We start from the raw sequence: 26,681 nt of genomic DNA on the forward strand, positions 1-26,681 counted from the left end.
CAGAAAACAACCAACATTTTTCTGCTAGCCAGTGACATAATTATGAAATATTGTTACTGTCTTTCAATTGAAAAACTCTCTTATATTTACTAACATAAGAAAATTTCCTGATTGTGTTTCCATGGTTCAAGTAGTATCTATGTCCATAACAGATTTTTTGTACTCTTTTAAGTCTTGACTGAATACATTTATGTTGCTATGTCTTGTCTTAAAAATTAAAGAGAAAATCACCAGGCTCAATATGCAGTAATTACTTTAGTCTTCTATAGGATCTAATCCCTTACTGGAAACCAAATTAATTTAAATAGCCGAACAATGGTCCTTTCAAGAACTAATCAAATTGTTAAAAATAAAAATGTAAATATATTGTTTAATAGTAAAATAATTTTGAAATTGTTTAAGTATCTTAGGATGATGTTCAAATTAAAGTTTCCTTCCCCTTCAAAATACTGCTCTCCTAAAAGCGGAGCCTCATAATTAAAAAGATACTATTGAATCGCATAAAATGCTTTAGAACAGGGGTCCCCAACCCCTGAGTAGAAAATGAAATTAATCTTTTTTTGAAGAAGAAAAAAAGAAACTATCAGAAAAAAATATGATAATAGAGATGTTATGGGAGAAAAATTATATGGAAAAGCAAAGAAACTAGAATAGCTAAAATAATTTTAGGGAAAAAAATCAAGTGGGAGAAATCCATTTTTCTGATTTCAGAACTTACGTAACTACAGTCGTCAAGAGTCTGACATTGTTGGAGGGACAGATGTACATGTCGATGAAGCAGAAGAGAAGGAGACAGAATAGAGAGAGACCCGCACAGGTGAATCTAACTCATTTTTGATGAATGCACAAACAATATCCAAAGGGGGAAAATCTGCAAAATTCAAGCCTAGGCTAACAGCTCATTAAGTTGACACCAAAAACATGGTTTAATCAAGAAAAAAAATGGTAAATTAGGCTTCATGAAAATTAAAAACTTTTGCTCAGCAAAAAATGCTGCTAATAGTATAAAGAGATAAGCTTCGGAGTGGGAGGAATATTTGCAAACCATATATCTGATGAAGGGCTAAATCAAAAATATATAAAAACTCAAAAATAAAGAAAAAGAATAATTCATTTCATTATGGACAGAAGACATAAAGGGACATTTTAATGAACAAGATATATAGTACGGCTAGAAAATAAGCACATGGAAAAATGTCCGACACCATTAATCATTAGAAAAATTCAAATCAAAACCACAATGAGGTATTACTGCATTCTTAACAAAATGATGATTTAAAAAAAAAATAATAATGACAGCATCACATGCTGGTGAAGACGCAGAAAAACTGAATCGCTCAGACATTGCTGGTGGGAATGCAGACTGGCATAGCCCCTCTGGAAAACAGTTTGACAATTTCTTAAAAACTAAATATGTAACCGCCATGTGATCCAGCAATTGCATTTATCCCAAAGAAATGTACTGAAAAAACAAAACCTGCACACAAATGTTCATAGCAACTTTATTCAAAATAGCCAAAAACTAGAAACAACCCAGATGTCCATCAATGTGTGAAGGGTTGAACCATCTGTAGTATATCAATAACATGGAATACCATTCAGCAATAAAAAGCGACAAACTACTGATACATGTAAAAACCTAGATGAGAACTACGTTGAGCGGGAAAAAAAACAATGTTCTAAGTTTACATACTCTATGCTTCTGTTTATACAGCATTTTTGAAATGACAAAATTACAGAAGTGGAGAACGGATGTGGTTGCTAGTTATAAAGTTGGGGTGGTGGTTAGAGAGAATTGAGTGTGATTGTAAAAGAAAACCATTAGGAATGCTTATGATGATGGACACTTTCTATCTTGACTGTATCAGTGTCAAGGCTCTGGTTTGATATTTTACTATAGTTTTGAAAGATGGTACTGCTAGAAAGAAATGAGTAAAGGGTACATGATTTCTTTAATATTTTTTTTTTTACAATTGATATGAATCTATAATTAGCAGATTTTCATTTTGGTTTTTAAATCAGATATTATCCATTAGTTACCAAGCAATTATTTCTTTTTAGAAATACTATGATCTAGAATGGTTCATAATAAAAATATTTTTCTGGTTCTCTTCCAATCAGAAAGTTTGAGAAGACAGAATACTCCATTCCTCTCAGCTGATATAAGAAAAAGCAAGGTGTTTGTATCAGGGCACACCTCATTCAAATCTCAAGTCTATTTTGGACCTGATCTGTGAAAATTGGATATCTTGTTTTTGAAGTAGGGATAATAATACCAATTTCACTGAGTTGATATGAGAACTGCATGAGATAAAGTATGCAAAGCACAGAGAACATTGCCTACCAAATCATAGGGGCTCAACAAATGTGAGTTTCCATCTCTTTTCCATTCTGAGTAATGGGATCTCTTACTTTATTTTGCACATAAAACCAAATACTAAACGGAGAGAGATGTCAGGCTATGCCTGCAGTACAAATTGCCTTGGGAAATGAAAATTAAGATGAGTTACCAAGATGAAAAATATTCTTCCCAACAGAGTTCAAAGAGACTCAGAAATGGTCTCTATGGGGAAAACTTCCACAAAAAATGAAAACATGAAACAGGCGATAGTCTTGTCCTGGGAGAGTAACGGCCAATTTGACCTCTCATGTGTTTACTATATCCAGTTTATTTGTTGTCCTGATCACAAACCACAAAGGGGACATTAAGGGTGAAAAAGAGCTGTCCATTCGACAGCCATTACTTCTAGGTTCTTTCTTTTGCCAACTAGCCCTGACGCAATGTTTTAAGCAATGATAAATTAACTTCCTTTGACCTACAGCCTTCTCTAGGATGAGAAGATATTGAAGAAAATTTATATTGGGAATCAGGAGTGGTAAGGGAAAATATAAGACCAACATAAAGTGCAATAAAAGAAGGTCGAAGTAGGAACATCAAAAAATTAATTTCCTGGCTCCAAGTGTTATTGGATTGCATCTCAGCAGCTCACCTGGGACAGGTCAGAGGCTCATCACGGGAATCTGCTGAGCCAAGTGGATGGAAACACCAAACAATGAGTAACAAAGACATTTGAACAGGTGACAATCTTAGTAACCCCTGAATGACTTACTTGTTCGACAATGCAGAAGATTTTCTTGGTGGCTGATAAACAGCCTCAAACAAATTCGTTCTCTAGGAAACACTTTCATTTTAATGGGAGAGGCAGGCATTGGCCCCCAGCATCAGGTACCTCCTACAGCATGCTTGGGCTGCTTGTGGATTTGTGGAATGGCTTTCCTAGATGCTGCTTCTCTTGGACATCTATTAGAATTAACTGGGCAAAATCAGATTTCAAACTAGACTAGGATGTCAAAAAAAATGTTGCTTATAAATTTCCCTTCTCCCACATCAGAAAGAAATGCCTGTGGATCCAAGATACTTTCATCATAAATAATCAACTTCATGTACTTGTAAAGCACATTACAATTTACAAAGCACTCCTTCCCAAGTTCTCTCTTTAGATCTACATGAAAACCTTCAACCTAGGCAAGGTATACGCTATCACACAGAAAAATCACAGGAGGCCACCTAAGAAGACCAAGTGCTATAGGTGTAAAAATTTTTAAAAATAAGGGCTTGTAAACTGACAAGGTCCTTGCAACCTGTGAGGTCAACCAAGGGTTGCTTCACCAAAAAAAATAAAAATAAAGAAAAAATAAAGAAAATCATCTACAGATGAGGAAACTGAGGTTTGAAGAAAATGAAGGTCTAACGTCGCCAAATAAAAAGTCAAAGTTGGATATTCTGACTCCCAGAATACCACCAATTTGGAACCAAGAGCCAAGAATACACAGGCATTTTGAGGTTGCGGATTTTTTTTTTTTTCATTATCCTCTGTGTTTTCTTTCCTTGGGGCAATGAAGGTTTGAGATGGCTTTGTCTTTGATGGCACTGCACTGTAGCAGTCACTTTGGAAAGTGAAGTTCAGTTGAGGCCCCAGGCCCACGAGAACTCGAATATAGATTGGGAAGAGGCCATCCCTGGAACATTTATGACTCTCAGAGGGGAAATCTGAATATGTGTTGAAATGAGGGCAGAGATAATAACTGCTAGTGAAATTCCAACTAATTATGTGTCATTATGAGCTAGAGTAGAAGCAAAGGTTTTGTGGTGAGGCCATTATAGGCAAAGACTTAAAAAATTAACATGATTTACAGACAAAGGAAGTAAAGGAGGGGTGGGATATTCCAATGAAGAGCAGTTTGAGCAAAGGCAGAGGAGGCCATATGTTTTAGAGCTATGATAATTGGTATTAGAAGCTGAAATGAATACTGTGGTATAGATTTAAGAGGGAGCTCTGAGATCAGACTGTTGGAGGTAAAAAAATATCCACCACTTACAACTGAACAAGTTATATGACAGTTTCTCCATTTATAAGCAATAATAAAAGTACAAAAGTTAGAGTTTTTTTTTCATGAGAACTAAATAAGAAAGTGGATAAAATGTTCTTCATTAGAATAATATCTGTATTAGTTGATATTAAAAAAACAAAAAACAAAAAAACAAACCCTGTTGTCTATTTGCGAAAATCGTCAGGAGCTAGGAAAGTGTTTGGACTTGGAGTATGGGTAAAGCGACCATAAAATTTACCACTTTAATTATTTATTTAGCCTTTGAAATGTAAGGGGATACTATTAATGGCTATCCCAGGGCACCAACTATAAAGGAGAAATATTTGGGACAAAACAGAAGGTATGGTAACTCTACATACAGAAAGCCCTACTCTAAATTTTTCCTTCTGTATTCAAACTTCCCAGGTATGTCACAGAAAAATTCCATGATCAAATAGCACTATATAGGCCAGGATGTTAAAAAGTTATTTCTGTAATATAATCCAGAGAGTTCAGCTTTGGTCCAAGACATGTCAAAGGTGAAAAAGATTTTAGAAGTCACCAAATATTCTTTCCACATTTTCAGTTTTAGGAAGGACTTTGTTGAATACAGGAGCCCAGAGTGCCTGTGATTTCATTAGGCGGCGCAGACACAAAGGACCGATATAGCTAGAACTGGGCAGAACTTTGAGAGACCATTTTACAGATTTCTAATTGTTATGAAAGTCCGGGGCTTCTTACACAGGAGAGGGAACTGACGTAGACTGGCTAGGGCCCTTATTCAGGAGTTCCTAGTCCAGGAATCTTTTCAAAACACCTGTACTTCCCAAAGCGTGTTCCACAGAACACTAGCCCTCCGAGATGCTCTGGTAGAGAAGGAGGGAGGGTGGGCGGGGACAGGAGGAGGCCGTGGCTGAGGAAGCTGAGACACTGCAGCTTATTATATCACACTCTGGGAAATTCATAACATACATTAAATACTATGAGAAGCCCCTGAGCAAAAAAAAAAAAAAAAATCATTTTGTTCAAAGCACTATTTCCCAAATGTGTTTTATCGCAATACTCTTTTATCATGTAATAATAAATTAACATTCTGCAGAATTAGTGTTCTGATGTTATGTGCTTTGCAAAAAAATATAGATATACATATTCTACAGAATTTAGTATTTTGTGAAGAACTTCCAAAGCAGTAAGAATAAGGAATATATAGATCATTAGAACATTTGCTCATTTTCTATGGTTTACATGCATTTATAAAATTAATACCCCTCCAGATGAATTCATTCTTTTAGTTGTTTTAAGTAACATATTCTATCAAGCTTAAAACAATTGGATACACCCAATTCATCATTTCCGTATTGTTCAAAGTTTGCTTTAGCTTTGTCAAAAGCAGCAATATTAATATAAAATAATTTGAGCTTAATTAAATATTGTATAATCTTAAAAAAGGAAGAAAACACTTCAATTTATCCTAACCTTTAGAATGGGAAGACTTTAAATTTTTTAAAGCAATAGGAGAAAGTAAAAGAACTGAGAGATTAACTGTAAAGATGTTATATTGCTGTATGGCCAAAATATAAAGCCAATTAAAGAAATAATAAAAAGAATTTATAGTTAAATATGACAGCAAATGATACCTATCTTAAGTACTTAAATGGCTTCTGTAAATTTCAAAAGACATACAAACAACAGTAAAACCCATTAAAAGAACAATAGAAAAAGGACTAAGCATCTGAACAGAGGAGATAGAAATAGAATGAATAAAGGAGGTACTTGACTTCTCAGCATCCTGCTTTGCTATAGGCTACACCTTCTTCTGTAATGTATTGACTCTGCTAAATCACTTCATACATCCATTTCCATCTTCCATGCCCCAGACCACTCCAGATTGGTAGGTGGCAGGTTTAGTAAGCAAGGAAACTTAACACACAAGGTTTGTTGTGAGTGGCCATGAGGTGAGATCTGATTAAGACAACAGGAAGTACAGAAATCCTAAGAATATATAGAGAGGCCTTAACTGGGCTCAGTCACATATACAAGACAGATGGTCTCAACAACACGCTGCTCTTACAAGGCTTTGTTTTTGAAAATGGCTCCGACTGTGACTGTGGGAACAGTGAGCAGAATGTGCATTCCAAGTACAGGGAAGGGCAAGGAGTCTCCAGCTGTTCAAGCCTAGTTCTTGGGTCAAAGGGCAGTCACGTCCTCTCATTGCTTTCAAACAATAATATATATTAAGGGTTAAATGAGATAACAAATACAGTGCTTACCTCAGAGAGCAGCATAGGGCTAGTGTGCAATGAATGAAAGTTACGGTAGCTACTTGTAGCTAGTGCTTGGGAAGACTCCCGCATTTTGCCTAGATGAAACATAGGATTAATTTGCTTCCACTATACCTTATTCTTCCTGGTACAAATCCTCATTCTTATTTGATTATAATATGTGCAGTGAGGGCACAGAAGAAACAAAAATAAAAACAAGATAAGCACCAGCTTCAAACCACAGCAGAAACAATATTCAAAATGAATAATCGAATCACAGAATCGAATATTACCACTGCTACATGTTACAATAAAATAATTTCCTCATTCGATGTAATTTCCAAGTAAAATATAGAGTGTCTCAAATACCAGTAAATTATAATCTAGAGTGATGTTAAAATTACTAGTCATAAACTATGATGAAAAATTGATGTTTTCTGAAAATTAATATAGTGCAAGGGTCAACACAGATTTCTGGAAAGGGCCAGGCAGTAAATGGTTTTGACCCTATGGGCCAGATGGTTTCCACAGTCATTATTCAGCTCAGCACACTGGAACTTGAAAATAGCTATAGATGATACAAAAACAAATGAGTGAGCCCATGTTCCAATAAATCTTTATTTACAAAAACAGGTGGCATGCTGGATTTTGCCCCCTAGGCTATAGTTTTATTCTCTGCTTTAGAAAATAAAGGATAAGAAGAAAATTCCCTTGAATTAGCATCACTGCAGCTACAGTCAATCCTAGCCAATTGTCCAGTCGTTTTAAAACTCAATCAGGAGAAATTTCCCACCAAGACATTAATTATGACAGTACGATTTCATAGGTTTGGTTTCAGACTGCCTTTTCTCTCGGAAAGTGGCATCTGAAACACTACACGGGTATTAACCAATCTGGAGCGGCCTGCCTCCTTCTTTGGTTTCTCCTTGCCCTCCTCGGACAGACGGGGTCTGGGGCAGTTTGGAAATCAACAATTACGAGGATGTTTGTGTTGCAAACACATGACCAAAGAGCCTCCAAAATGTTAAATAATTTGCCTAAAGTTACACAGCCAGAAAAAGGCAAAGCCATAATTTGGCCCCAGTGCTATCTGATTTCAAAACCTGTGGCTTTAATAGCCATGTTCTATATAATGAGGCTTATACCTGCTCTGCAAAGGAGCCCCCTCTTAGAGGGCAGACTTGAGAGGAAAGAAATACCTGGAGATTCTAATTTGGACGATATACAGACACCACTAACACCATGCAAGTGGAAAAAAACAATATGCTGGAAGGAACTTCATTTGAATACTATCTATGAATGTGCCACACTGAAGACAATGTGGATTTTTTTTCTTTTATTTATTTTCTGTTAAGATTATATTTGAGGCAATTTCATTTTCTTTAACATATAAAATAAAACAGGCAAATAGAGCTCTACGAATGGTTGTCACAGGGTCCTTAGCAGAGTATTGTAAATCAATAATTCTTTTTATTGCTGAATCTATTCCATTGCATGGATTTTTTATCCCTATTTTATCCATTCACCTACTGTAGAACATCTTGGTTGTTTCTAGTTCTTGTTGATAATAAATAAAGCTGCTATGAACATTTATTTATAGGTTATTGCATGAAGAAAGATTTCAATTCATTTAGGTATATGCCTAAAAGTGAGATGATTGGATCATATAAGTATATGTTTGATTATATAAGGAACTGACGAAGTGTTTTCTAAAGTGGCTGTCCCATTTTTCACTTCCCCCAAACTGAGCAAGAACTCCTGCTGCTTTTTCCTACCAACCACCGGTACAGTTGTCCCCCCATTATTCATGGGATGTATGTTGAAAGACCCCCAGCAGATGTCTGAAATTACAGAGAATACCAAACCCTATGTACTATGTTTTTTCCTATACATACATACCTATGGTGAAGTTTAATTTATAATTAGGTACATAAGAGATTAACAACATAACTAATAATAAAGTAGAACAGTTATAATACTGTAATAAAAGTTATGTGAATGTGGTCTCTCTCTCTCTCTCTTTAAATATTTTATTGTACTGTCCTCTCCTTTTCACTTTTCAAGGAAGTATTTAATGGCTTCTCTTTGTCATATCCAAATTGCTGGCATCACTAATCTTGCACTTTGGGACCATTATGAAAACAAGGGTGACTTGAATACAAGCCTGTGATACCAGGTCAGTGGATATGACAACCAAGACTGTGGATATGACAACCAAGACTGACCTAAGGGCAACAGGCCTTGATCTCCTTCCCCCAGCATCTTAAGGCTTTTGTTCCCTAAGAAAATAGAGGTTATCTAGGCAGGGCTCTGTGCCTTTCCTTCAACAGCTGCTGTTCCTCTCTTACAAGACAGTACCACAAAGGTTGCTTTGTCTACACTCTCATCCTAACCCTAGACTTTCTTATAAGGACCCAGTGGTGATCTGTGGAGAACAGTCTGCAAATGGATAAGAATTCCCTTTATTTTAGTGTCTCCCAGAGGAATTATTTTCTATGGTGGCCCACACTCCGCTCTTAGCAATTTGTTAAATTTTTTAGCCGAATTACTTCTGGTTTGCATGGCATCTGGCATTTGCTGCAAGTATATGCATTCCATTTTTCTTTGAAGGAAATGATTATTCCCCAAAGTTTGAATTCATTGGCTGTCCTGTAAGCTCATCTTTTTGGTATATTCAGGAAAATATGTGATTTTACAAATTATTCAGATTTTTTAGTCGTTAACAGTGAGATCTATGTTCTTTCCAACTTTCTATATTCTAGATGAAAGCTGAAATTTTTCAGTTTTATTTTGAGAAAAACAGAGCCATTAAACATTTTTGAGCTGGGGAAATGAAAAGATCAGATCTGTTTTTTAGGGGAAAAAAAATTATTCTGGTTGCATGATGCAGAATGGATTGGAGAAAATGAGAGTCCAGAGGCAAGTTAGGAGGCTGTTGCAATATCTGGGCAAAAGATGAGCAAATTCCAAACCCAACATGACATGGGGACCAAAAGATAAAGATATATTTGAGACGTTTAGGATTTAACAGGATTTCCTGACAGATTGTGGACGTGGGTGCATGTATGCATATTCATGCATTTAAATATGCTGGATTATGGTGTGAAAAAGAGAGAAGATTCAAAAATTGTGCCCATGTCTCTAACCTAGACAACCAAGAGGATGGTGGCAAAGGAGTCGAGATAACATGAAGGCTGTAAGCAATGCAGGATTATGGAGAGGCCAGAGAGATGAGTGTTGTCCTTGGAGATAAGATGCAAGGACTATGAACAAGCTAGCCAGAGGACCTCAACAGCTCATTAAATGAATGAGTGAGTGAATGAATAAATATATCAGAGCTTCAGTCTGGAGCTATACTACTTAATAAGACTGCTTTCTTTCTTTTACTCCAGCAAGGGTTTTATGACACTTAAAAGAGTTCAGCGGAAATAACTTGTCTAAACTGAGATGCAGAACCACTGCAACCATTTCCGGGCTGAGATGCTTGAGGAGCTTCCTCTACACTCCCATCACCGGCATCCCCAAATACTGTGTGCTAATTGCATGGGTCAATTAGTATAAAATTCAATTTGTTATAATCTGCTTGAGGCCACTTAATAAACCTGATATGTCAGCCTCAGGTTTGGGGACAATTAACAGCAACTCACAGTGTGAAGGCATTTAAGTACTTGTTAGGAAAGAAGCAAAATATTTAACGCCCGATTCCCTATTCCATCTTTCAGAAACCAGAGAGGGATCATTATATCACAAACATCGTAATTTAACAGTGATCGTTACTGAAATAGTAATTAAGACAAATTGTCTCAATCACAATGTCATGGAGTTCCCTCTGCCCTTCCTCATTCTTGCAAGCATTCATAAAGCTCTACTCTGATCCAGCCTCTGTGCTTGGTGTTTTGGATGCAAAAACGAGACTCTCCTTAGAGGAGTTGAAGCCTCCTGAGAAAATGTCCACAATAAACAGTTTGAGTGCTCAACTAAGGGCTGGAGATGGGCCAGGAAGGAGAAAAGAATATTCATCAGCAACTTGGACTGGTCTCGATGAACTTGCCCATTTAAATAAGCATTGTTCTTCAAAACAGTCACTTTGAAAAAAAGAATACATGTCTCAATTGTGTTCCAATAGCTTTAAACATTTTAGACTTTCCTCTTGGAGTTATCTTCAGGGAATATTTGCGAATTATAAGATTTGATGACTGCCTTTCATTTTTATCAAATTATAATAACTAGCTCAATGCTTTCCCAAATGTATTTCCTTGAATAGTTTTCTATACAGATGCACCATGAAACATGCTTCTGTGGTTAAATAAATTTAAGAAAAATCTATGTAAGCATCCTGTTTATTTGATATGCATTAGCAGATCCAGATCTTTGAGAAGCCCTGCAACAAATTTATTTAACTTTTGTAGACCAGCACTTCCCCAGTTCACCAGAAATAGACACATTTAGCTATTGTTATGATTATTATAAGTTATTATTATTATTTTTCAGGCATTCTTGACAAGTAACCACCTTTCCAGATTTAGCTCTGCAAGAATCTTGGCTAGTTCTGAAAATCAAAATGACTCTTTAAGGATTAATTATTTCTTGTGTGAAGAGGTTTCCAGCAATATGCTCCAGGGTCTGGTGATCGTTATCAAGTGAGGCATATCCAGAAGTAATTCTGGCAATGGCCGCCTTATCAAAATAAGTGCATGACCTCCTGCATGTCTATTATGAGAGCAACTAGACTCATTTGCAAAAAAGCAGTTCTGTGGTGATTTCTGTCATATCCTGCTGCACTGCAGGTAAATTGAATAGAAACATGTTTTCTGCTTTCTGCATTCCATCCCTCTCACCTCCCAGGTCCAATCAATTTGAAAGTCTTTATTGGAGGCAGCGTTTTTGAAAAACGCTGAAAAGAAGTTTGGTTTCTTTAAAAGCAAGAATTTCACTTACTAAGTATATAACTTGGGCCAGTCAATTGATCTTTCTTGAGCCCTGATTTCACCTATAAAATAAAGATGGTAAAAGTGCCTAGCTCATAGGGTTGTTTGGGTGCTCGACAAGATAACACACATAAAGCTCTGTAACACATTTCCAGACACGTGGTAAGCACTGAATAAACAGCAATATTAGTTTTGTCGATTATTATTAGCATTAATATTAGTATCGTTGCACTAATTTCTTATTGTGACAGATCATCGCAAACATGGCAGCTTACAACAAGATAAGTGTATCATCTTAAGAGTACTCAAGGTCAGAAGTCCAAAATGAGTCTCACTGGGCTAAAATGAGGGTGTCAAAAGAATTGAGTTTCTTCCAAAAACTTTAGAAGAGAATGTTTCTTTGCCTTCTCCAGCTTCCAGGGGCTACCCACATTCCTTGGCCGGTGGCCCCTTCCATCACCACGGCCAGCAATACATCACTGCATCACTCTGACGTGGCCTCACCTGCCTTCCTCTTTCCCTTATAAGAACCTGTGGGAAGCCATTGGGCCCAACTCAAGGTCAGATAATTAGCAAACTAACTGCCCCCTTGCCACGTAACATAACGTAGTCACAGGTTCCAGAAATGAAGACATGGACATCTTGGCGGGGGGCTAATATTATCCTGCCTACCACAGTCATCGTCACTCTATCAATTATCTTCTACTTCCGAACACATCACTCCAAAAGGTAGCTGCTCACAGTAACAGCACTATCTCACAGTCTCTCTGGGTCAGGAATTTAGATGTGGCTTCGTGGGTCCTCTGACTCCAGGTCTCTCTCAGGGCCTGACTGGGAGGACTGACCAAGTTCATTCACATGGTGGTAAGCTGAATTTAGTTCCTTGGGGGCCCTCTCAGTTCCTTGCCACATGGGCCTCTCCGCAGGGGCAGACAGCTCACAACATAGCAGCTGGCTTCAGAGCGAGCAATCAAGAGTAGAGGAGAGAACCAACTCACAAGACAGAAGTTGTCGTCTTTTGCAATGACATCTCAGAAGCAACAGTTCATTACTTTTGTCATATTTTACGCATTAGAAGCGAGTCACTAGGTTCAGCCCGCACTCAAGGGGAGGGGTTTTCACAAGAGCATGAATACCGCGTGGCAAAAATCACTGGAAGCCATCTTGAAAGTCTGTGTACCACAATCACCATCATTATTGTCTCATGAAATCCATCCTTTTTACCCAGTCACATTTGAGCCCCAAATCCATTTCCAACTAATTATATCAAAATAGCTGGAGGCTGAACCCAGGCCTCGTATTTTTAAAGGGCTCCCTCTGTGATTTTATTATGCAGCCAGCACTGAGAGCCACAGCTCTACACTACATCACTACAATAGTGATTTACTTACGATGCACTGTGTCTGTCATTCTCATTTTGAAATCCCATCACAAGGTTTGTGATCACTTGTAGCAGAAAGTGGAAGCTCTGTACCTGTTTGTCAGGCCCTCTCTGACTTGCACCTACTTCTCTGGATTTGCCTCCATCTACTCTGACCTCGACACACACTCCTGTAATATCTCAGTGCTTGTAATGCTCTTGCTTTTATCTAAAGTTGTAACGCATGTGCGTACATCGATAAATAGTAGTGCTGTTCAGTTAGATATGTTTTGTGGACTCATACACCGTTCTTTTCCTGAGTTTCACCCATATGTTCCTCGTAACTGAAATACATATCTTTTCACCATGTCATCATAACCAATGTTTGTAACATCTCAATTATTGATCTACTCTACTGCTGATGGACATCTGGGTTATTTCCAATGTTTCTGCTATAAATGACTCTGCTTACCATAAAATTATTTTCTTTGTTGACGTACTCATGTAAAAATATTTCTCTGGGGTGTATATCTACGAATGGGTTGGGTGGTCCCTTCATACATGATGTTCAAACTTATTAGAGACTGACAAAGGATTTTCCAACATGTTTATACCAATATACTCTCTCTCTAGCAGTGTATATATGTTCTTACAGCTCTATATTCTCATCATCACGTCGTATTGCCAGACTTTTTAGTTTTTGCCAGTCTAGTGGATGTGATTAGCAACCTAATCACTAATGAATGGCACATCTTTTCAAAAATTTGTTTGCCATTCAGGATACCTCTGCTACAAAGTGCTGTGCAAGTCTTTTGCCTGTTTTCCTTTGTAATTTATAGTTCTTTGTATATTTGAACCCTAATTATTACATTTTGTAGTGTGTCTTTTATCTTCTTTGCAATATGTTTTGATAAAGAGATGCTCCTTTTTTTAACATAATCGGTTTGATTTATCTTTCAAATTACGACCTACTTTCTATGTCTTGTTTAAAAAATGCTTCCCTACTCCAGGTTAGAAAGCTATTCTCCTGTATTGACTTCTAAAAGCTTTAAAAGTCTGATTTTCAAATTCAAATTCTTAATTTTATGAAATATAATCTTATGTATGGTGTGAGGCAAAAATTAAATTCTATCATGTCCCTATGGTTAATTGTTATGTGAACATTTTTAACTTATTAATTACATAGTCCATCATTTCTATCTTGAGCCATAAGGCCAATTGTTTCATCAATAAGGCCGACAAGACAAGTACATATGTTCCTTTTTCTGGGTTTGTTCTGTTTGTCAAATTGCTTGTCACTACACTGCATTCTAAGTATAATTATTATACTTTTATTATTACTTTTGTCTGAAAAGGCAAATTCTTATTCTTCTAAAAAATTATTCTAAGTATTCTTTGCCCTTTGTGCTTCCAAAATTTTAGAATCAACTAATTACATTTGGGGTTTTAATTGTTTTGTTCTCAGTATTACTCAAGTTTTAGAGAGTCTAAGGGGAGGTGATACTGAGAAAAACGACTGACTGCACCCATACACAGTGCATTTACATTTATTTCCTTCAGTAAGCTAACCAAGGAGCTGACTGGTGAGGAAGGGTCAAGGCTTCTGGTCAGCACTATTTAATGGGATTAGCCAGTCTCTCTCAGCCTCAGCCACTGCCGACTCCAGGCAGGAGCTCACCATGACCTTTCTAGTAAGATTTGCTTCTTCCATCTGCACAAGGAGACTAGAGTCCTCCCACAATCTGTGTGCAGTGCACCAAAGAAAACTCAGTTCAGCGTTTTCCAGATGGGCACAGGATAATGGGTGTTCCAGGCTTAGTGATGCTCAGTAAATAGGCTGTATGTACTTTGGTACCAAAACTTTTACTATAGTACTAGGCTACAGTTGTCAGAAATACAAGTGTAGATTTTTTATTTTCTCAAATACAAATGGCATGTTTACAGCACTTTATTTTTAGGTAAAAATATTTTTAAGAAAAAATACTTCTCAAAAACATGCTCAAAAATAAATTTCACACAAAAAAGTTTATGTCATTTCTTAAGAGCAACATGCTTATAACAGTGAAAACACTGTCTAAACTCTACTTTTTTGGGGTAAAGAAATAAGACACTTTTACAAATACTTATAAAAATCCCAAATATCAGGGATTGGAATTGTTTTTGTGTTAGAAGAGTTTAGAAAGAGTTGTCAACTCTAGGACACAGAGTATTCCAATCCATGAATATAGTATGCTCCATGGATATAGTATGTTCCGTGGATATAGTATGTTGCTCTATTTATTCAGGTTTTCTTCAATGTCATCAATAAAATTTCATAATTTTCTCCTTAAAGATGTGTTGTTTCTTTTGTTAAATTTATTCCTATTTTTATTTCTCTCGACACTATTATAAATAATAATTTTTAAATATTACAGTTTAACTGGAACTGTTGTATAGAATTATAATGATTTCATATCGATTTTTTTATTTTAAACTTGCTAAATTCACTTATCGTTTTAATAATGTCTATATATTTTTTGCATTTTCTACTAGTCAGTCTTATAAGTAAATGATGAATGTTTATTTCTTCCTTTTCGATCCTTATAAATTATAAACATTCTGGCCTTACTATTTTGGTTAAGGTTTCCGGGAATATCTTGAATAAAAGGAATGATTACAGCTGTACTTGTCTTATTCCTGATTTTAAAAAATTATTTTAACAATTCAACATTATATATAATATGTTCTGTGGTCTTTTAAATATTATATATCATATAATACTGTACAAGGACTTTCTATTATTAGATTTTTAAAAAGTGAATAAGTACTGAATTTTATCTAATATTTTTATACAGCTATAATAAAATGCTTTTATGATTCAGTATTTTTTTCTCATACATTTTATAGTAGAAAAATGTTTTGAATTTTGAGAAAAATGTTTATTGATTTTCTAATATGAATCCCACTTTTATTCCTTGGAATTAACCCAGTTTAAACATGATATATTTTCTTTTTAATGGATTTCTGGATTCAGTTACTAATATTTTATTTATAATTTGCATTTATGTTCAAGAGTTAAACTGGGTACAGTTAGTTTTCCTTTATCATACTGCCTTTGAAAGGTTTTGGTATCAAAGTTATGTTAATCTAAGTAAATGCTCTGAGTAGGATTTCTTTTTTTTTTTTCCTATGCTCAGAAATAGTTTGTGTAAGACTGAAAATTTTTCATGAACACTCAGTAGATCTTTATGGAAAAATCTTAGCTATTTGTATAATTACATTAATAATTATATCACTATTTAAGTTTCTTATTTCTTTATGGATTAGTTCTTACTAATATCATTTTCCAAGAATTTTTCCATTTCACTAAAGATTTCAAATTTATTTTTACAATGTTGTTCATAATATCCTCTTAATATTTTTTAATAACTATGGCATTTGAGGTTGTTTCCTTTTTATTTGTAATTTATAGAATGTATTTGTTCCTCCTCTCTTTTGTCCATGATCGACCTTAAAAAAACTTTGTCTGTTTTATTATTTGTATTAGTTTCCTATAGCTGCTGTAACAAATTACCACAAACCTCGTAGCTTAAAACAACACAAAATTTAATCTTTTACAGTTCTGGAAGTCAAGAGTATGAAATAAATCTCATGAGGCTAAAATCAAGATACCGGTAAGGCAGTATTATTTCTAGAGGCTTCAGAGGGAAATCTGTTCCTTAACTTTTCTAGCTTCTAGAGACTGTTAGCATTCCTCGATGTATTAGTAGTATGTACAATACATACTATACTTACATGTATTTTAAGTTACACATGAGAGTTTTCTAGTTGGCCTTTGGTACTGAGGTTAACTTAATTACACTGTATAATTTATATGATCTTTAAAATTGAGACTGGCTTTATCACCAACTATGTGACTAATTTTCATATAACATCAAATATGTTTTTAAAAAATAAATATCCGATAATTGGGTTTTGTGTTCTATACACATAAACTTGCAACCTCTAGTCCTGCTCAGCATTTCTCAATCAACTCCAATTTCCTTTATCGCAAGAAGACTTCCTTGACCACTGGGCTAGTCTTCTCTTCTACACTCTCATTTCTCTCCATGTATAATTAAACACAGCTTTTTATTCTCACTACTGTAGTATCTAATCCCTCACTTACCTCTCCTATATGTTTTAAAGATCTCCAAGGATGCAAAGCAGATTTTATTTATCTTTGCTTTTCTTATTCCCAGCACTGTACCTGCCATGTTGGTTCTCAATAAATAATTATTGACCTAAACAACTGAATAAAATTAATATCTTAAAAAGCTTGCCTACCCAACTCTCCTCTTCCATATAAATAATAATCACTGCTACATTAAACCCAGTGGAAAGTAAGGCAAATTTTCTACCCTATTAAAGAAAATACCAAGGGAAAAAACCAGTATTTTATCTGCAGGTTTTATTTACCAAGGCAAAAGTGCTTATTGATTAAAGTCATATGCAGGTCATTAAAGAGAGAACACATAAGTCTTTGAATGTGGTTTTTGACTCTTAACAAGTACATATCCCTTAATTTTGCTAGGTTTATAATGTTGGGTGAACACATAGAACTTAACTGTATGGTATCTGGGACATTATTAGGACATAATGTTCACAGCTTTGAAATAGGGAAAAATCTAACTTGAATTAATTATAGACTCAGAGCTAGGGAAAAAAAATTTAAATCTTCTAGTCTGGCCCAATTCTTAAATTTCTTCTCTAAGATCCCAGGCAAGAATTGAAATTTCTGCTTGAATATCTCCAGTGATAGAGGACTTAACTACCTCTAACATTTTTAACATCAATATGATTGCCTATCAGGAATATGTTAATCTGGGAGTGAATTAAGTGATTTAATTCAATAAAGAGAACACAATAATTCCTTTTTAAAAAAATTATTAATTCTCCTCTTTCCTCTAGATAAATGAATCTTCCCTCCATGCATCATCTGTTTTTCTCAGTCTTCAGTGAGATCATAACTTAGGAGCTATTACAGAATCAAAGCTTATCTAATATAAAAGGCAATACCCAAACTAAGTAAATTTTCTACGCAAAACTTTAAACTTGGACTTTTCAACAGAAAAAAAATGCTTTTATGTCACAATAACTGTAACATTAAAGAATTTCTCAATTCAGAGGCTGGCCAGTATTAGATTATTATATCTGTTAGTCCAATTTAATTCAACTACAATTAAGCATTTTAAATTCCCAAGTACATGGAGAAAATTGTGAAAACTCAGGTATTCTCAATCCAGAACTAGAGAATTCTAAAGTACAGAAGATCTTTCAAATTTTTCTGTTTCAAGGAAGGCTGAATGATGTCTGAATGCTTCCAAATACAGGAGTTCCTAGAGGTGAGAATATTCTGGAAGTGTGGTAATGGCTAAGGAAAACAGCACATATTATATCAGACAATGCCTAGCTTATATACCACATGGCCCATAAATGTCTATCTTTTCTCACCAAAGGCTTTGACCTCAGTTTATGACAGCTATGTTGTAAACATGCGAAGTCCATAACTTTCCTTACATCCACAGCCCTTGCTATGTAACTTTGCAGTGCCCTCACACTCTGATGGAAGGCTTGACCATGTGACTTGCTTTAGACAAAGGGAAATTGACAAATGTGACATGCATACGGGCTTGAAGAGTGCTCGGCAATTAGGGATTGCCCTAGCTCTTGCTCCTCTGCCTTTTCCATGAGAACATGCCTAGGCTCCCCCGCTGGAGAGACAGAAGAAAGATGTGGAGCAAAGTCAAGTGACTCCAGCCAGCAGCCACATGACCCGCGGATGCAACAGTCACCCCCAGACAGCACAGATATGTGAGCAATTTCAGTTAAGACTAGAAAAGCTGTCCAGCCTTGTTTGCTAACCCACTGATTTATGAACTAAATAAATACTTATTATTTTCAGCCAATATGTTTTGGATCTGACTCAATAGTTGCTTACTTTCTTTACTTTTCTCCTTCATCACCACAAAACACCCCATATAATTTGATGGCCCGGAGAGTCGACTTTTGGGCTGGACAAAACAGTGTTCAAAAGGAACAAGGAACTTTCCCTGAGCAAGGGCAGGGTAGTAAAATGAAGAGAAACTGAGCCAAGATAGTAACTCCAAAGGCTTTTCACTCATAACACTATTTCTGCTGTTACCACTTCTTCAGCATACATGGAAGAAAGGCTTATCATTTAAGCACATCTCCCAAGTTCAAACTGTCAACCACGGTGACCGATGTTCCCAATGGGCTATGAAACAATGGTGATGGGAAGGATAAGGACCGCACCTATTTAGAAAAGATAACATACTGAGCAATTTATTTTGCTTGAAGCAGAAGAAATGGACGTGAAAGATAAATTAATTTTAAATTTCCACAGTAAAATGTTCAAAGGAAGAAGTGAGGATATTGGAAATGGCAAGAATAAATAAGCGATTATAGAAAAGAACTAATTAGAAATAAGTCATATAAAATTTGAACTGTTGAAATAAAGAGCTTACTAGATACTCTGAAAAACAGAATACATCCCATCAAAAAATGAAATCTCATGTCTAGGTCTTTCGTGGAAGGCAGAAATATGGCGCTGAGTGAAAAAGAATAATTTAAAGTTAAACGATATAAAGGATAGGAAAAGATTTGTTTATATCCACATAATAAGCACTGTAAAATCTAAGAAAACCTAATTAAAAGGGAGGAAATATGTAAAAACAAATTTTAAAATTCTTGAATTAAATAAATATGTAAAATCACATTAAATAGATTCATAAAGATTAGAAAAGTAAAAGCTATACCTATAGTCATCAAATTTAAGTACATCTCAATGAAAGAGAAAAACTTTCATGAGTAAAAGTAGATCACCTAAAGGGAAACGACAAGAATCACGTATAACTGAGACCAAAAGTAACAAAATAATAATAAAAAGTGGTAAAGCAAAGAAATTGTAAATATACGATGTTATAATCAGCTAAATTACTGCTTAAATAGGGGGCTAAAATACAAATAGTCTCAATAATGAATGCCTCAGAAATTTTACCACAGCTACAGCCTTTTAGAAGAAGGCTTTGATTAGGTACTCCAGCATTAAGACATGGGAGAATAAAACATGACAATTAATTACTTAGTAAAATATGCTGTTAAGTAAATAATAACTATATATAACAATAACAAAAACTGAACAATAACAATATCCCCTGAAATTATTAAAGTGTATTCAGAGTACATTTCTAAGTGATAACTATATTGTGATATAAAAGGACCAAGGGAAAAGACCAGAAGAAGTTAAAAGAGATCTTTACTTCAAAAAAAAAAAAAAAACCCCACAAAAACTGGTTGGGGATAAATAAAAAACTATAAGCCTCAATAAGTTAGGGAAACTAATAAAATTAAAGTATGAGATTTTTAAACCTTCAAAATAAAATTCAACTTATCTATAGAAGTTACAAGAGAAAGTAAAAGCAACAATAAAGTATTATAAATAAAAACCATGAAATGAGATTTCAGAAATAACTGAAATTTTTAATAAACTTAACTGGGTTGGATACACCAATTAAAATACTAAGATTTCAACTGGATAATTTGATATGCAATGCTAAATGTTTACCACCATTTCCCTTACTTGGGCAGAAAGGAAGGAGGCATACCCTAATGTCCCTAATAGCTAATTTGGGGACATAGGACTGAATAATGCCTAATTGGCCCTAGTAGTGCAAATTCTTGGCTTTCAAAATATGATGCTCTACTTCTCCTTTCTCTTGTTGCATCAACTCTATAGAGTCCCTGGTGTTATAGCTCTTGGAGCAGCCTGCCTCCCGCCCCCCACCAAATCACCTTTTGGAGTAGAACCATGCAGGAAATCCATGTTGCCCACACCATACTACAACATTGAATGAAAAATAACAAATCATCATTGCATTCTTTTGGTTTTTAATTGTAGCCACATATTAGTATAGCCTCAGCCTGCCTAATATCGAGAAACAGGTCTGGCCATAAACTATTTTCAAGAAACAGTTTCGATAAGGAAGAATTCTCTAAAACACCAAAAATCTGAAGTGAGAGATGCAATTCAAGGACGCCAGCCCCAGCTCTGCGTTGGTAAGGATTTTGTCATATAGAAAACTATATGTTTATATGCTTTCTCATAAACTAAGGCAGAATGATTTCCAGTGGCAGCTGTGTTGGAACTACACTATAAGCCTAAACTAAAATGACGGAGGCGCAATAAAATTTTCGTATTTTACTCAACTCTGGCAGGACACAGACTTCGTGGGAAGTGTCCCTTGCAGCAGTGCGCGCATAGAAAGAAGACAAGGACACACTCATGAAAGGCATGCTTCCGCTCTTGGTTGCTTTACCACGTTCACTCCGTCAAGTTATGATTCTCTCATTCAGTAAGTAAAAAACTCGTAAATCACATATTTATAGCAGGCATGTCTGTGCTCTCTTCCCACCAATTCATAACCTTATGTGCAACACCAAACATAGTTAAAATATTTCAAAAGGGTGAAAAAGAACATGCTAGGCAAATGTAACCGAAAGAAATATGGTGTCACACCATTAATTTTGGACTAAATAGAATTCAAAGCAAAACATCATCACAGATAAAAGTTTTACCTTATACGCGGGCTGATAAAAGGGACGAAAGATCCAAAAGGTAACAATAATAATGAATATATTTGCACATAAAAATATATACATTATCTCTAAGGATAGTTTACGAGCTCTGAGGAGAAACAGCTAAATCAGCAGTTGTAGTTAAAGATCTTAAAGCCTGTGTATTAGAAACAGATAGCTCAAGGAAACAAATTAAAAATTCATATGCATGATAATTAATAACTATGAACCAAAAGACACAGAAGCAACTTTATACCGAATGAGCGCTTTTTCTTTTCCAAGCATGCATGAAACATTTACACAATTCAATCAAGTACTGAGTCACAAAAAAAAAGCCTCAATAAATTGCAAAAAAAAAGCAATATCTTTGAGTTTTCCAACTATTACTCAATAAAAATTAGAAATCAAAACCAAATATAGAGCCTGATAGAAACTCCAAATATCTATAAACCAAGAAACATACAGCCATGCAGCACTTGGGTTAATGACAAATTTATAAGTGAAAGTACTGAATTTACAGCTGAGTGAGCATAAAAGGACTGTGTTAAAATTTCTGGGAACCAGCAAAGGCAGTACTGTGAGAGGCATATATATCCTAAAAAATATTTATCAGAGGACAAGAAAGGCTATAAATAAGCTAAATATTCCGTAAAAGACTAGGAAAAAAGCAAGAGAATAAATCCAAAGAAGTAAGAAGGCAGGAAGTGAGAAGGAATAAAGATAAGGACAGAAAGTAATAAAGTGAAAAACACAGCCAATAACAGCTAACACGTCTAGAGCACATATCTTATATTTAAGGGCTGCTCTAAGTGCTTTACATACACTCACTCACTTGATTCCCACAACAACCCTTAGAAACAGCTAAACTTAGTCACTCTCATAATATAGATGAGTACAGCAGTGCGCGGAGATTGCATAACTTTCCCAAGATCAAACGGCTAATAAGGAGCAGAGACGGATTTATAATCTGTGCTTTTATCAACCATGCTATACTAAGGCAAAAGCTGATGCTCTTTTGCAAAGACTCCTAAAGTAGATAAATCTTCGGAAAGTCTGATCAAGGAGAGAAAAAGAAAGCATTGCTGCTTCGGTCAGGTACTTAAGTGTAGCTGACACAGCGAACCCTTCAATCTCTTGGGCGGAAAGTAATAAATATTAATTTCTTGCTTACATCAGAATCCTCGGTCAGTGGAATCCGCAGGGCAGCTCTGCTCAGGCAGCGGTCAAGGGTCCATGACAGCTGTGGCAGAAGAAAGAAAGGGTGAGAAACACTGACTCTTAACCTCCTTGATCTAGAAGTCATACTCTCTGCTGATCTCTCTTTGGTTTGAACCTACTGATAGTCGAAGTCAATGATAACGAGGCTGGGAAGGCAGGAAAGCCCATGCGTAGTGTGGGTGGTCACTATCAACCTCTGCAATTGTTGGAGGAGGTCACTGAGAGCATGTGACCACTGGTTAACCAGCAAGAGCAGGACCTGGACGATCGGAGGCTCCTAGCCCGTTCCTCACAGTAGAAGCAGATCCAAAAACGCAGCCTTGAGAGAGTCAGGTGCATTGGGACCATCTGAACTGAATACCTGACTGAGCCCCATTAAGGCCTCTGTATAAGCTTGAAGATTTAGGGGATGGGGTGCTGCGGAGATCTACTTGCCAAAGAGGAGCCTCGCGTGTAAGTTCCCTGGCTTAGTAACCTGCCACCTACCAGTGTGGAGTGACCTGGATCTTTCCTCAGTCTCTCCCTGTACTCTCTGTATGAGGCCCAGTTTGTGAACCAACAGCAATAAATAGGGGGGGGGGGGGGAGGCAAATATACACTTGTCCAACATCCAGAGGGCGACGGTCACACCCTAACAAAGGCTATATCCAGCCTTTGGTGGGGGTGGAGGAATGTTCTCCCAAATTTGTTCTGTGATTACTCCGCATCGGCCGGAGAGTGACTTTTCTTATATACTTGTTACTTCTGTATTCCTTAGAGTTCTTTGTTACTGTTTAATAAGTCCTTTTGTTCCTCTTTCTGTTCAAATTACTCTACAATTTCTGTCTCTTGACTAGATACTAACTGATATAGTCCAAGTCTTGTTTTAAGAGGACATTTCACCAAATTTCAAGACACAGATAATACATTTTATACAAGTTATTCAGAATAAAGAAAAATCTGTTTTATGATTCTAGTGCAATCCAGATTCTCAAACTACATCAGGGCAACACACAAAAACACAATTCCATGTCTTTCCATAGGCGAAAAAATAAACAAACTGTGGAACATCCAGACAATGGGATATTATTCAATGTTTTTAAAAAATGAGATATCAATCCATGAAAAGATAAGCAAGAACCTTAAATGCATATTGCTAAGTGAAAGAGGCCAATCTAAAAATGTGACATACTGTATAGCTCCAACTATACTGCATTCTGGAAAAGGCAAAACAATGGAGACCATAAAAAGACCACTGGTTGCCAGGGCTTGCAATGGGGGATGGGATACACACAGGCAAATAACAGAGGGTTTTTAGGGCAGTAAAACTATTCTGTATGATACTGTATTGGTCATACACGATACTACTAATTCGTCAACACATAGACAACATCAAGAGTGAACCCTAGTATATACTGTAGACTTTAGCTAATAATAATGCATCAAAAACTGGTCATCAATTGAAATAAATGACTACACTAATGCAAGGTGTTAATAATAGAAGAAAATGGGGGAGGGAGTGAAGAAGTATATAGAAACTCCATGTACTTTCCACTTGATTTTCCTGCAATAAAAAAAAAAAACCACGATTTCACGCCTATTTCACTTACGAATATAATTGCCAAAATTTTAAAGCAAGTACTAGATAAACTCAGTATTATTTAAGCAACTATACAATGATGAAGTAAGGTTTACATTAAGAATGACTATGCATAAAATATATTTATGTAATTTACATATTAATGGGCAAAAGAAAAAAAAATGGCCTGGTCCTATTAGTATATTCAGAAACACAATTAGATAAAATTCAGCATCCATTTATGACAAAAAATATCATAGACCATATTAGGTAGGAACTTTCTTAACATAGTAAAGGCTATATCCTGAAAATAGATAATAAATATTATATTTTAAGAACATAATTCTTAAGGGAGAACATAAAAAATAATCGAAGAAATGTAAAAACTGTCTTTATGTATAGAGAGCATAATAATTTGTATTGCACATCCAGCAGAATCAACAAACTATTAGAATGAGGCTTCGAAGTTCATGAACATAGGAAAAACAATGGCATTTCTCTATTCTAGCAATAAGCAATAAGAGCAGGTAGTAGAAAATCAGATACTATTTAAAGAAACCATAAATATATAGAAACTAACTTAAAAAATGCATAACATATTAGAGAAAATTCTAAAATTCTATTAAAAGTCATAAAATAGACCTGAATGAATGGAGAGATTATTACTTCTATGGAGGGTTTTAATTAACATGGTAAAGATATCAATTCTTTCCAAAGTTCCTATTTAAATTTTACTACACTGTCCGCTGGCTCCTTGATCTTCCCTCCTTTACCCAACACCTTAACAAACCTTCTCCTGCCTTCATTTCATTGAATATCAGTTCCATTCTTACCAAGGCTCAGACTCAACCCTGATTCATCTATAATTATACTTTTTCCAATAACCCGTATCCAGTCTAGCAGAAATCCTGTATAATATGCCTCAAACATATTGAGAATTAGACTACTTTGTACCACCCCACAACCAGCACTCATTCAAGACAGAATGATGCCTCACCTAGATTATGTAACGTTTCCTAACTAATCTTGAACTCACATGATCCCTTAAACTTATTCCCTTATACCACGTGACAGCTAGAGGACCCTTTTTAAAAAAAATGATTTTTAATGACTTTATCTTGTAGAGCAATTTTAGATACACAGGAAAATTGAGCAGAATTTCAGAGAGGTCCCATAAGCTCATGCTGCAAACATGCATAGCCTCTCCCTCCATCAACATCCTGCATGCATCATAGTTATACGTTTGTTACAACTGATGAACCTACACTGGTGTCATAATCAACCAAAGTCCATAATTTACATGAGGGGTCATTTCTGGTGTTGTGCATTCTATGGATTTTGACAAACGTATAATGACATGTAGTCACCATAACAGCATCGCACAGAATACTTTCACTGTCCTAAAATTCCTCAAGAGTAATGCCTATTTGTCCCTGCCTCACCACTAACTCCTGGCAACCAATGATCTTTTTACCGTCTCCATAGTTTTGCCTTTTCTAGATGTGACTCATTCCTATTGGAATTCTAGAGTACGTAGCTTTTCCGATAGTCTTTTTTCTTAGCAATACGCATTTAAGGTTCTTACATGTCTTTTCATGGATTGATAGTTCATTTCTTTTAAGTGCTGAATAATATTCTATTATCTGGATATACCGGTTTATTTATCTACACACTTACTGAAGGATATCTTGATTGCTTCCAAGTTCTGGCAATTATGAATAAAACTCCTATAAACATCTGAGCACAGGTTTTTGCATAAACATAAAATGTCAGCTTGCATTGGGTAAATACTAAGGAGTGTGACTGCTGGATCACATTGTTAAGAGTATGCTTTGTTTTATAGGAAAGTAACAAGCTGTCCTTGAAAGTAGCTATACCACTTTTGCTTTTCCACAAGCAATAAATGAGAGTTCCTGTTGCCCCACATCATTATCAGTAGTTCATGTTGTTAGGGTGTTGGATTTTGGCCATTCTAATAGGTGTGTAGTGATATCTCATAGTTGCTTGAATTTGCAATTATCTAATGACATATAATGTTAAGGATCTTCCCATATGTTCATTTTCCATTTATATATCTTCTCGGATGAGAATTCTGTCTCGATCCTTCATTGTTCATGTTCTTATTGTTGAATTTTAGAGAGATTCACTTAAAAATTATGTTAGACCATGTTCATATTATCATCAAAATGAGAATAACAATTCATATATACGCTTCGCCAGGAACTGTACTATGTGCTGTTCGCATAAAATTCCCTCAAATTTAAGATACAATTTTCTTCTTTTCACATTTAGCATTGTTTAAATTGGGGTGTATCACATTACTGCTGGCCAAACGGCAGTCATAATGTAACTGTCACAGCCTCTGAGTA

General features: G+C 35.7%; 1 non-coding gene across 1 annotated transcript in view; it reads right to left on the minus strand.

Annotated features, from left to right (window-relative positions):
• Positions 1-22,702: 22,702 nt before the first annotated feature.
• The window catches only part of LRATD2, a 147,535-nt gene continuing 143,556 nt past the window's right edge, over positions 22,703-26,681 (minus strand). Inside the window, exon 3 of the transcript XR_004954666.1 lies at positions 22,703-22,776. This is a non-coding gene — a transcript (LRAT domain containing 2). The remainder of the gene's footprint in view (positions 22,777-26,681) is intronic.

This window comes from Rousettus aegyptiacus, unplaced genomic scaffold (assembly GCF_014176215.1).
Source record: "Rousettus aegyptiacus isolate mRouAeg1 unplaced genomic scaffold, mRouAeg1.p scaffold_m13_p_15, whole genome shotgun sequence".
Classification (NCBI taxonomy): domain Eukaryota; kingdom Metazoa; phylum Chordata; class Mammalia; order Chiroptera; family Pteropodidae; genus Rousettus; species Rousettus aegyptiacus.